The sequence below is a fragment of the Rhinatrema bivittatum genome, chromosome 11, assembly GCF_901001135.1.
Source record: "Rhinatrema bivittatum chromosome 11, aRhiBiv1.1, whole genome shotgun sequence".
Taxonomy (NCBI): Eukaryota; Metazoa; Chordata; class Amphibia; order Gymnophiona; family Rhinatrematidae; genus Rhinatrema; species Rhinatrema bivittatum.
Genome location: NC_042625.1, coordinates 65,157,707 through 65,166,890, shown reverse-complemented (window position 1 = coordinate 65,166,890; position 9,184 = coordinate 65,157,707).

The following is a 9,184-nucleotide window of genomic DNA, read 5'->3' as shown; positions in this document are numbered from 1 at the left end:
AGCAGTTTAGAGAAAGCACAGGCAGTTCTAGGACGTCTAGGGAAGGTGCTCGTTAGTGTCCACTTGGCAGCTGTGGGAAGCTGAGCCCTGCTAGAGTTAATCAGCTCTCTCCGTTGTAGAGAAACCTGTTCCCGAGGCTCTAGCACTGGTCTCACAGAAGCCTTCTTGGCCAGGTAAGTCCTGGGTTTTTCTACCCACAAACTGCCAGCAAAAATGTCTGTTTTGTTTGAGCCAGAAACAGAAAACTGGTTAGGAGAGCTGATAGCTTTTTCTAATTGCACAGCTGGTCCTAGAGCAGAACAACAGGGGCAGGGTTTGCCTGGAGGTAACAAACACGGGAGACAGGAGCATTTCCACCACCCTGGTTTAGGAGCCAGACAGTTCAAACACTCCTGATAGACAGAAACATTTTTCTTGTTGCAGTTATTGCATGACCAGTGTTCCTGACCAACAAGTTCACAGGCTAGACAGTTCTGATAGCTAGGATAGTTCAAAGTTTGACAGGAATTGCAGGTATAAAACTTTAAAGAAGGAGGCATCTTGAATTAGTGAAAAGTTGACTCACCGGCAGGACACAGACCTATCTCTTCCCCTGGAAAATGTGATGTCTTCGGCATACTGTTACGCTTGGGCTCCGGACAGGAGTCGTGCACACCACCCAGCAGGGTGGCTCCAGGTGGAGAGAGACAGGAAGCTCGAACAGAGTCAGGTACCAGGCTGGGTCAGGGCAGGCAGCAAGAATCAGAGTCTGGGTTCAGGCTGGGTCAGGGCAGGCGGCAAATGGCAGTGTCTAAGTACGGGCTGGGTCAGGGCAGGCGGCAAGTGGCAGTGTCAAGTACAGGCTGGGTCAGGGCAGGCGGCAGTCAGCAGTGTCTGGGTCCAGGCTGGGTCAGGGCACAGTAAGCAGGGCAGGGCAGGTCAGAAGGCCCGTAGGCCACACACACACACACACGGAAGGCCCGTAGGCCACACACCAATAGCGGGGCAAGGCAGGTCAGAAGGCCCGTAGGCCACACACACGGAAGGCCCGTAGGCCACACACCAATAGCGGGGCAAGGCAGGTCAGAAGGCCCGTAGGCCACACACACACACACGGAAGGCCCGTAGGCCACACACCAATAGCGGGGCAAGGCAGGTCAGAAGGCCCGTAGGCCACACACACACACACGGAAGGCCCGTAGGCCACACACCAATAGCGGGGCAAGGCAGGTCAGAAGGCCCGTAGGCCACACACACACACACGGAAGGCCCGTAGGCCACACACCAATAGCGGGGCAAGGCAGGTCAGAAGGCCCGTAGGCCACACACACACACATGGAAGGCCCGTAGGCCGCGCAAGGCAAGACAAGGCAAGGATAGGCCCGAAGGCCGCGCAAGGCAAGACAAGGCAAGGATAGGCCCGAAGGCCGCGCAAGGCAAGGCAAGGCAAGGATAGGCCCGAAGGCCACGCAAGGCAAGGCAAGGCAAGGATAGGCCCGAAGGCCACGCAAGGCAAGGCAAGGCAAGGATAGGCCCGAAGGCCACGCAAGGCAAGGCAAGGCAAGGCAAGGATAGGCCCGAAGGCCACGCAAGGCAAGGCAAGGATAGGCCCGAAGGCCGCGCAAGGCAGGCTAGAGCAGGGAGCCCAGGTGAGCTCGATGCCGAAGCACCGAGGCAACTGTCAGGCAGGGTTAAGAGGGCACACCCAGAGCATAGAGTGGACAGAGGAGATGGACTGGGCCTGTCAGGAAAGCCAGCACTAGAGGGACCCCTGGTGGTGAGGCGGTAGCACAGCAGCCACAGCCGTAACAAATAGGAGGCATCTGAGCATTGGCAAAGCTGATGTGCCAGTGTACAAAGGAAGTAGCTCCAGAGTTTTGGCATGGAGGCCAGATAGTGGCATGTTCATAGATTTAGCTATGTGGTCCAGGCTCAGAAATAATTTCCCCTGTGGCACTGGAGGCTCAATTCAGATCTCTTAGTAAACAGTCAGCATCTTAATTCTGAGTTATTAGGAGACAGGAAATGTCTATTCACCAAGACTAGTAAGTGACTTTATATTCTGTAGGCTATATTTTTCTGCTGTTTAATACCTGCAACAGATCTACTTCAAAAGTAAATGCAAACTATTGGGAAGAGCCCTCACCTGTTTACTTTTACGAAGAAAGGTTAATGTTGCACTCGGGGGTGGACCCTTGTCCTGGAGCAGTGAAGAACAGCTCCCTGGTAGGGACCAGGAAGCACCTGCCCCCAGGGGGTGGAGCACTGGAGGAGACAGAGGCTAGGATGAGCTTCACCACTGGAAGCCCGCAGACCCCCTGGGTAGAGCCCGTAGGGACCCGGGCCGCTTCGACTTACGTGGGCCTCGCAGGGTCTCCTGGAGAAGTAGTAGACAGGCGTGCCCACGGACAACAAGGGAGCGCGGTTGGACTCGAGGCTGTAGGTCTGATGGAGCAAGGAAGACTAGAACAACGTAGGCGATGACAGGGCAAGGGACAGAGCCAGAATCAGAGACGTGGTCAATGGCAGCTGAAGTCAGAATCAGAGGATCAGTCCGAGGAGTAGTCAACGAGGCAGGGGTCAGGTTCCGGAGGTCAGACAAGGACACAGGCAGTAGACAGAATGGTCGAGGAACAGGCTGAGGTCAGTATCAGAGAGAAAGTCTGAGTGTACTACCTGGGGAGACGAGACAGAAGGACGCTGGAACAAGACTATGAACGCGGAGGCAAACTATCACACATGCAGTGTCGACCTGATCGCCAAGGCAAGGAAGTGCAGGCAGGAACTTCCTTATATTGGGCAATCAATCAGGACACGCCGCGGAGCTAGGACCCGCTCCTGGCCTTACAAGAGACCGAGCAGAGTGCACGTAGGGGCGTGGCCAATACCACTGGAGACACCAAACTCCGGCGTGAGGCCTGATGCGCAGTGGAAGGCCTGGCGACCGCCGCCGCAGGACGCTGAGGCCTGGAGGAGCTCGCGGCTGCCGCTGGGGAACTGACTGCAGAGGAGCCAACGAGGTGAGCAGGCCCGTGCGCGGGCCAGGTGCAGTGGGGCGCATAACAGTTAAAAGATGTTAGGGCTCATCAGCTTCGAGAAGAGATGACTAAGATAATAGAGGTTTATACAAATCATGAATGGTGTGGAACAGGTTAATAGGGAATGGTTAATTACTCTTTCCAATAGAACTAGGACTAAGGGACACTTCACGAAACTAACTGGTAGCAGATTCATAACAAAATTTAAGACAATATTTTTTGCAGTCAATGCACAATTAAGCTTATTGTAAGGGACCTTTGCTTTCCCCTTACTGAAGGAGTGTACCATTAAATTGGGGAGGTTCAATGAGGAATACGTGAGAGAGGTTTGGGTTTTGCTCCCCCCAGCCCCGTGTGGGAACATTCAGATGGTGCGTCCTAGCTGTTTATCATCCCATAGCATAGTCTGTCCTCATAGATTTTTAGTTAGACTTTCAAGCAGTTAGGAGCCAGCTCCTTCCTGCTGTGTAATTTTTCTTAATTTATGGGACTTGGGGTAAGGAAGTTTTCCCATTTAGGAGCCAGCCTCCACTGACTCGTCTATCCAGCCTTTAAGCTTGTTTTTGGAGCCAATTTTTGAGCATTCCTGTGAGAGCCTTGGTATCCTTTCACAGTGGATTGGGGCATCTGCTGTGTAAGGTTAGATCATATGTAAGGGAAGATTCTGGCAGACTTTTGTCTCTCCTCCAGAGGAAAAAGGCTGTCTGGTGACCTATGCAGAGGAACTATATTTTTGCATTTAACTGTCTTTTTTTTTTAATGATCTCCTCTGTTGGAGGCACGGAAGTTTTATTCCACTCTATCTGCTTCTTGCATGATTTTTTTTTCTCTTTTTTGGTTTAATATCTTTGCCCACTTGGAGCTGATAACCCATGGTACCTGGGAGTCAGTATGTCAAAGCGGTGAAGTCATCTTGAAAGAAATAGAAGATTGCAAGCTCTGTCTAAAGCAGGGGTGGGCAACTCCGGTCCTCCAGGGCTGCAAAACGGCCGGGTTTTCAGGATACCCCTAATGAATATGCATGAGAGAGACTTGCAGTCACACTGCCTCAGTTGTATGCCAATCTATTTCATGCACGTTCATTAAGGTTATCCTAAAACCATCCTGGTTTCTGGCCCCCTTGAGGATTGGAATTGCCCACCCCTGGTCTAAAGGAAGGGATCCCAGTAAAGTGCACTGACAGGAAAAACTAAGAAAATACAACATAAAGATAACAAAAACTTTGTTTCTATTGAGGGAAGTCTTACATGAGGGAGTGAGAAGTGCCCAACAGGCACTGCCTAAAGATTTAAACACCACGAAAAATATAGCGGACCAATGGGCAGAAATCACACCAAAGGGGAAAACAACAAAATAGTAGTGTTTGGTAAAAAGACAGTGAGTCAAATAAAAATTTTTGATAGGGTGAATATAATTCATAATACAACATCAAAACTTGAAATAGTTTTAATTGAGAATAATTGTTTTATATAATGCTAGAAAATTATACAAAGCAGTCACCTAGATAGTTAACAAATTCAGTTCCCCTAACACGGGACAGTGTTTCACAGAGCTGCATCGGGAGGGGCAAAGGCTGACTTCAGGAGTGTAGAATATATTCTGTAACCAAGGATGTATGAGCAACCAGTTAAGAGGGTAGAAAGAGTATGTATTGAGATGAAGTTACATAAAGATCCTGTCAGATATTTCCAAGTGACCTGGATTGGCCACTGTTTGAGACAGGATGCTGGGCTCAATGGACCATTGGCCTCACCCAGATGGCACTTCTTATGTTTTTATGGAACACTAGCCCAGTGTTCAGAGTGTTTGTTTGGTTTTTTTTGGGGGGGGGGGGGTTTACAGCAACTCAATGTTCCCTTGTTACATTTTAACATCTAAAAGACCCATTATCAAGACTCATGCCCTCTCTGCCCCTGTAACTTGGAAAAGAGGTGGTTACAAGGTTCTTAACTTATACCCCGAAAGTTTTGCAAGTTTCTCATTATGTTCACACATTCCTTTTCCTTGAGTTTCTGTGGTATCTATTGACCTATTTTTGTTTGAAAAATGACCTATATATACAGCTTTCCGCCCAAACCCCGCCCCCGGCAAACCTGAACAGGATGGATCCAAATGTGGTTTTCCTTTTGCAGAATGTCACAATTGGTCTTCCATCCGAAGACCTTGTTGGCATTTAATCAAGCAAAGATAAAATAAGGAGACAGGGGATGGGGAACTCAAAGAGGAAAAAAAAAATATTTACGACAAAGAGCATCTTACAGAGATCAGCATCCTGTGATGTCACCAGGGTTTGTGATGTCAGAGAAACAATCTTTGACCGAAACCATAGCTACAAAGAGCTTACGCAGCAGGGGTAGTTGCTTATGTCCTGTTTAGAAGGATACTTCCTTTAATGTGACTCCAAAAAAAATTGTCCCATTTATCCACTTCTGCTGTTTACAAATTCCTCAACATTTCAGTGGTACAGCAAGTCCGTTCTCTTCCTTTACAGCCTCTCTTAAAGAAGTGGTGCTTCCTAGAACTGGAGTTTATAAGGAGCAGTAGGGCTGATGCAGGGGATGAGAGTTATAGGAAACTACCATGTCCTCAGTCTTATTTTATTTTAATCAAGTAGATGCAGTTAATAAATGAAGAGGATGAAAATAAAAGAGAGTAGAAGCCATGGTCTTTTACTCTGCCCCTGCCATTCAGAAAAGTCCAAATCTAAATGTCAATTAGTAGCTTTTACCAAGTGGTATGTTCTCATATTCCAGGTAATACATTAGCTGTCTGGAGCTCCATTTCTTGCTGACTAAAATCTGAAAACTCTTAATGTGCAGGTGTAACCCTTGTATTGGATCTCTGCCCAGTGAGTCACAGAGTATATTAAATACCTGGGCTAAGTTTCTGGTAACACACTTTTTTTTTTTTTTTTTAAATCCCTAGGTGGAGGGTTCTCCATTGGAGGGAAGGGGCAGGGGGCCTGGACATTATCTATTATCAATATCCAAGTATAAGAAAAAAAAAGAGCAGAGGAACACTTGACTGCTGTGTTTGTATGGTATGGGCTAGTCCTGGGGCACCACTCCTCTAGGAGGAGCTACTCTCCCTCCTGGGGATTTTTTCACAGCCAATTCTCTACTGGCCATGTCAGCTCCTGGATGTGGAGGTGCTTCTCTGCCGATTTGGTCCAGTAGGAGCCAGTCCTCATTTGGGTTGGGTATCCTGCTGGTTTATTGGCATAGTTCTTGTCATAGTCTTGTTGATCTCAACTTGGATTTCTGCTTCCAACCTCCTAATTCATAGTTCCTGGATTCCTGTTCTTCTTCCTATTTATTGTTAGTTTGTAGTTCCAGGATTCATGTCTTGGCCCTTGCCTGCTGTGAGTTCTTGCTTTAGATTCTTGAACTGTGTTTTCTTTCCATAAACTGCCTTATGTAACCCTTTGCTGAGGTTTTGTTGGTTCCCCTCTGGCCATAAAAGTATTTATAAGTCGGGGCTGCTTTTGCCATCCTTCCCCTCCTTCCTGCACTTCCCAGGGAGGGAGCTCTTTCTGGGGGGGGGGGGGGGGGGGAGAAAGGAAATCCTCGGTTGCCCAGGTGATGGAGAGTCCCTTCTGTGGTGGGTTTGTCTTTCTGGTATGGTGTTCTCCTCAAAGACAGAGAGGCTGGACTCAGACTGGGTGTTCAAATCATATTTACTGATCATTTCCAAAAGATCAATTGCTGTCCCACAAACATTCAGCAAATGAAACTGTACAGTTGGGCTATTTACACGGGGTCTCTGCTGGGGTCCATCTCTCCAGCTCCTGGGAGGGAGCTTGCCACTGCCTACTCATCCATGCAACAGCCCAGTAGAAAATCCACGCCATGAAAAGATCCTACCTAAATCCCCAAAGTTCAGACTGAAGCCTGCAGCCTGTGTCCCGATCCCTTTGGGGTGGAGATCTGATTGGGAGTCTCCCATGACTTGATGGTATAACCTTCATGGACCTCTCAGGGAGAGAGGCCGAATATTCCAGCTCAGCTCACAGCTCTCTATCGCCTTCACCAGGTTGTGTAGGGAGGTGGGACAAAAACCTCCACACGAGGAAAAAAGGGGAAAATTCAAAAATCTCTGTCCAGAATATCTCACGCTGGGTAGTGCTGTCACTGGTTCATGCTTCCTCTATGGGGTAGAGGGGGTTGCTTACATGTCTCCAGTCCCTGCTCTCAGGATCAGAGGGGGTCGTTCCTTTCGCAAGACACAGGGATTCCCCAGAATCAGAAAACTTGTCAAAAGTGGACCAGAATCTACAAGAACCTTAACTTTCTACAAAAGGGAGGCAGACCCTCTCAGACAGGGAGTGTACTGAGAAGGGATCCCTCTAAACACAAGAAAAATACCAAGCTGGGTTAGTAGGCCCTGCTCAGCAGGGAGAAATCAAAAACAGCTTCTTAGTCCTCAACCTCTAACTCAAACTGACCCCACTCTATATTCCTTATGCCCCTGGAATAGCCAATCACAGTCAGCTCAGTGGAGAGACTGAAGGAGAATGGAACATCCCATGCTGTTACTAGTCCAGGTGGTAAGGGACCTAGGGCCATCTAGTGACAAGAACCTCTGACTTCTTTGTTTCACTTACTTTTATAGAAGTGAATATGCATAATGCATGCACACTCAATACATATGGATGAGGGCCAAGCACAGAACTCTGGGAGTTTCACACATTTTTTAAGAGTTCATTTTAGCATAAAGAACTGCATAGTCTCAAAATAACATTAGAGTTAAGCGTCCTTCCATTATAATCAAAGCTCTTTGTTTCAAGCAGAGTTAATGGAAGACTAAGTGGCGGCAGTGCCAAGGATATGTTTTACAATCTAGACATTCTTTCTGCAAGCCCTCCATTTCTCAGTTCTGTCTCATATATAAGAATGTTCACAATGCTTTGCTGTCCTTCTCCCATTTCCTTTGGTTCAGAGAGAACAGGCTCCTTTAAGATATGCTCAGAAAATGGTGGCCTGAATTGTCCTTACACTCTCTTTCTCTCTCCCAGCCAGCCAACAGTATTGTCCTCATAAAAAGTATATCTCCTCCTCCTTCCCAGTCACCATGTGGTTCAAAGCATGATGCTCAAGTCCAGCAGGGGAGAAGAAGAAGGAGGTGCTGAGTCACTGCAAAACTGGCCATCTTCTCCTCCTATTTAACTCAATGAGCATGTGAGTGAAAGGATCCATGGGGGTGTAGAGGGAGTGACGCAGCAATCGCATGAGGGAGGGGGGAAGGTGCAAACTTACCAGAGATTAGGAAGGAAGAAGAGATAGCATGAACTGGGGATTAGGGGAAAGGAGGGAGGGACAGAGTGAACTGGGGATGGAGTCATGGAAGAAAGGGAGGGAATGTTGGGGATTACAGAAGGAGGAAGAGGCAGAATGAACTAAGGATGGGGGAAGGGAGGAAGTGAACTGACCGGGGATGAGAGGGACAGCGTAAACTGGGAATGGAGGCAGGGAAGGAAGACAGGGAGAGGATTGTGTGGGGAGGGGGGATGGAGTGAACTGGGGGTGGGGTAGGGAGTAGTGAATTGGGAGAGGGGAAGGGACAGGATGGGGGCAAGAGTGAGCCAGGGTGAGGGGTTTGTGGTGGGAGGAGAAAATGGACCAAGGTTTGGGGAGGGAGTGAACCAGGGTTTGAACTGGTGAAAGAATCAGGATGAGTGAGGGGATTGTGTATGTGTGGGGGGGGGGGGGGGAGGGAGAGTGAGAATCAAAGCGGCTTTGGGATAAGGAAAAGAGGCAATGGAAGTTTGATTGGGAGGGGGGGGGTCTGTGGCATCCTTCCTTCACCCTATTCCAATCTTCTCCTCCACCCCATCCCTTGTCATCCCTGTTTCTTCCTTCTTTTCCTTGTTTCTGTCTTCCCTCCTTCTCTTCCACCCCATCCCCAATCCTTCCTTGCTTCCCACTTCTTCCTCCTCCGATACATTCCTGAGCCCTCTTCTCTTCCTTCCCTCCTTCCTCCCATTCCCTTATCCCCCATGAATCCCCATCCTTGGACCTCCTTTATCTCTCTACCCCTGCTGTCTCAGATTCTTTCTTAATTTCCATTCGCTGCGATGTCCTCCCTTCCTAGTTCCAGATCCTTTACCCTCCTACCTCCCCAGCCCCAATCATTAAAATATTTTTCCTCTAATAAAGAACCAAATAAAT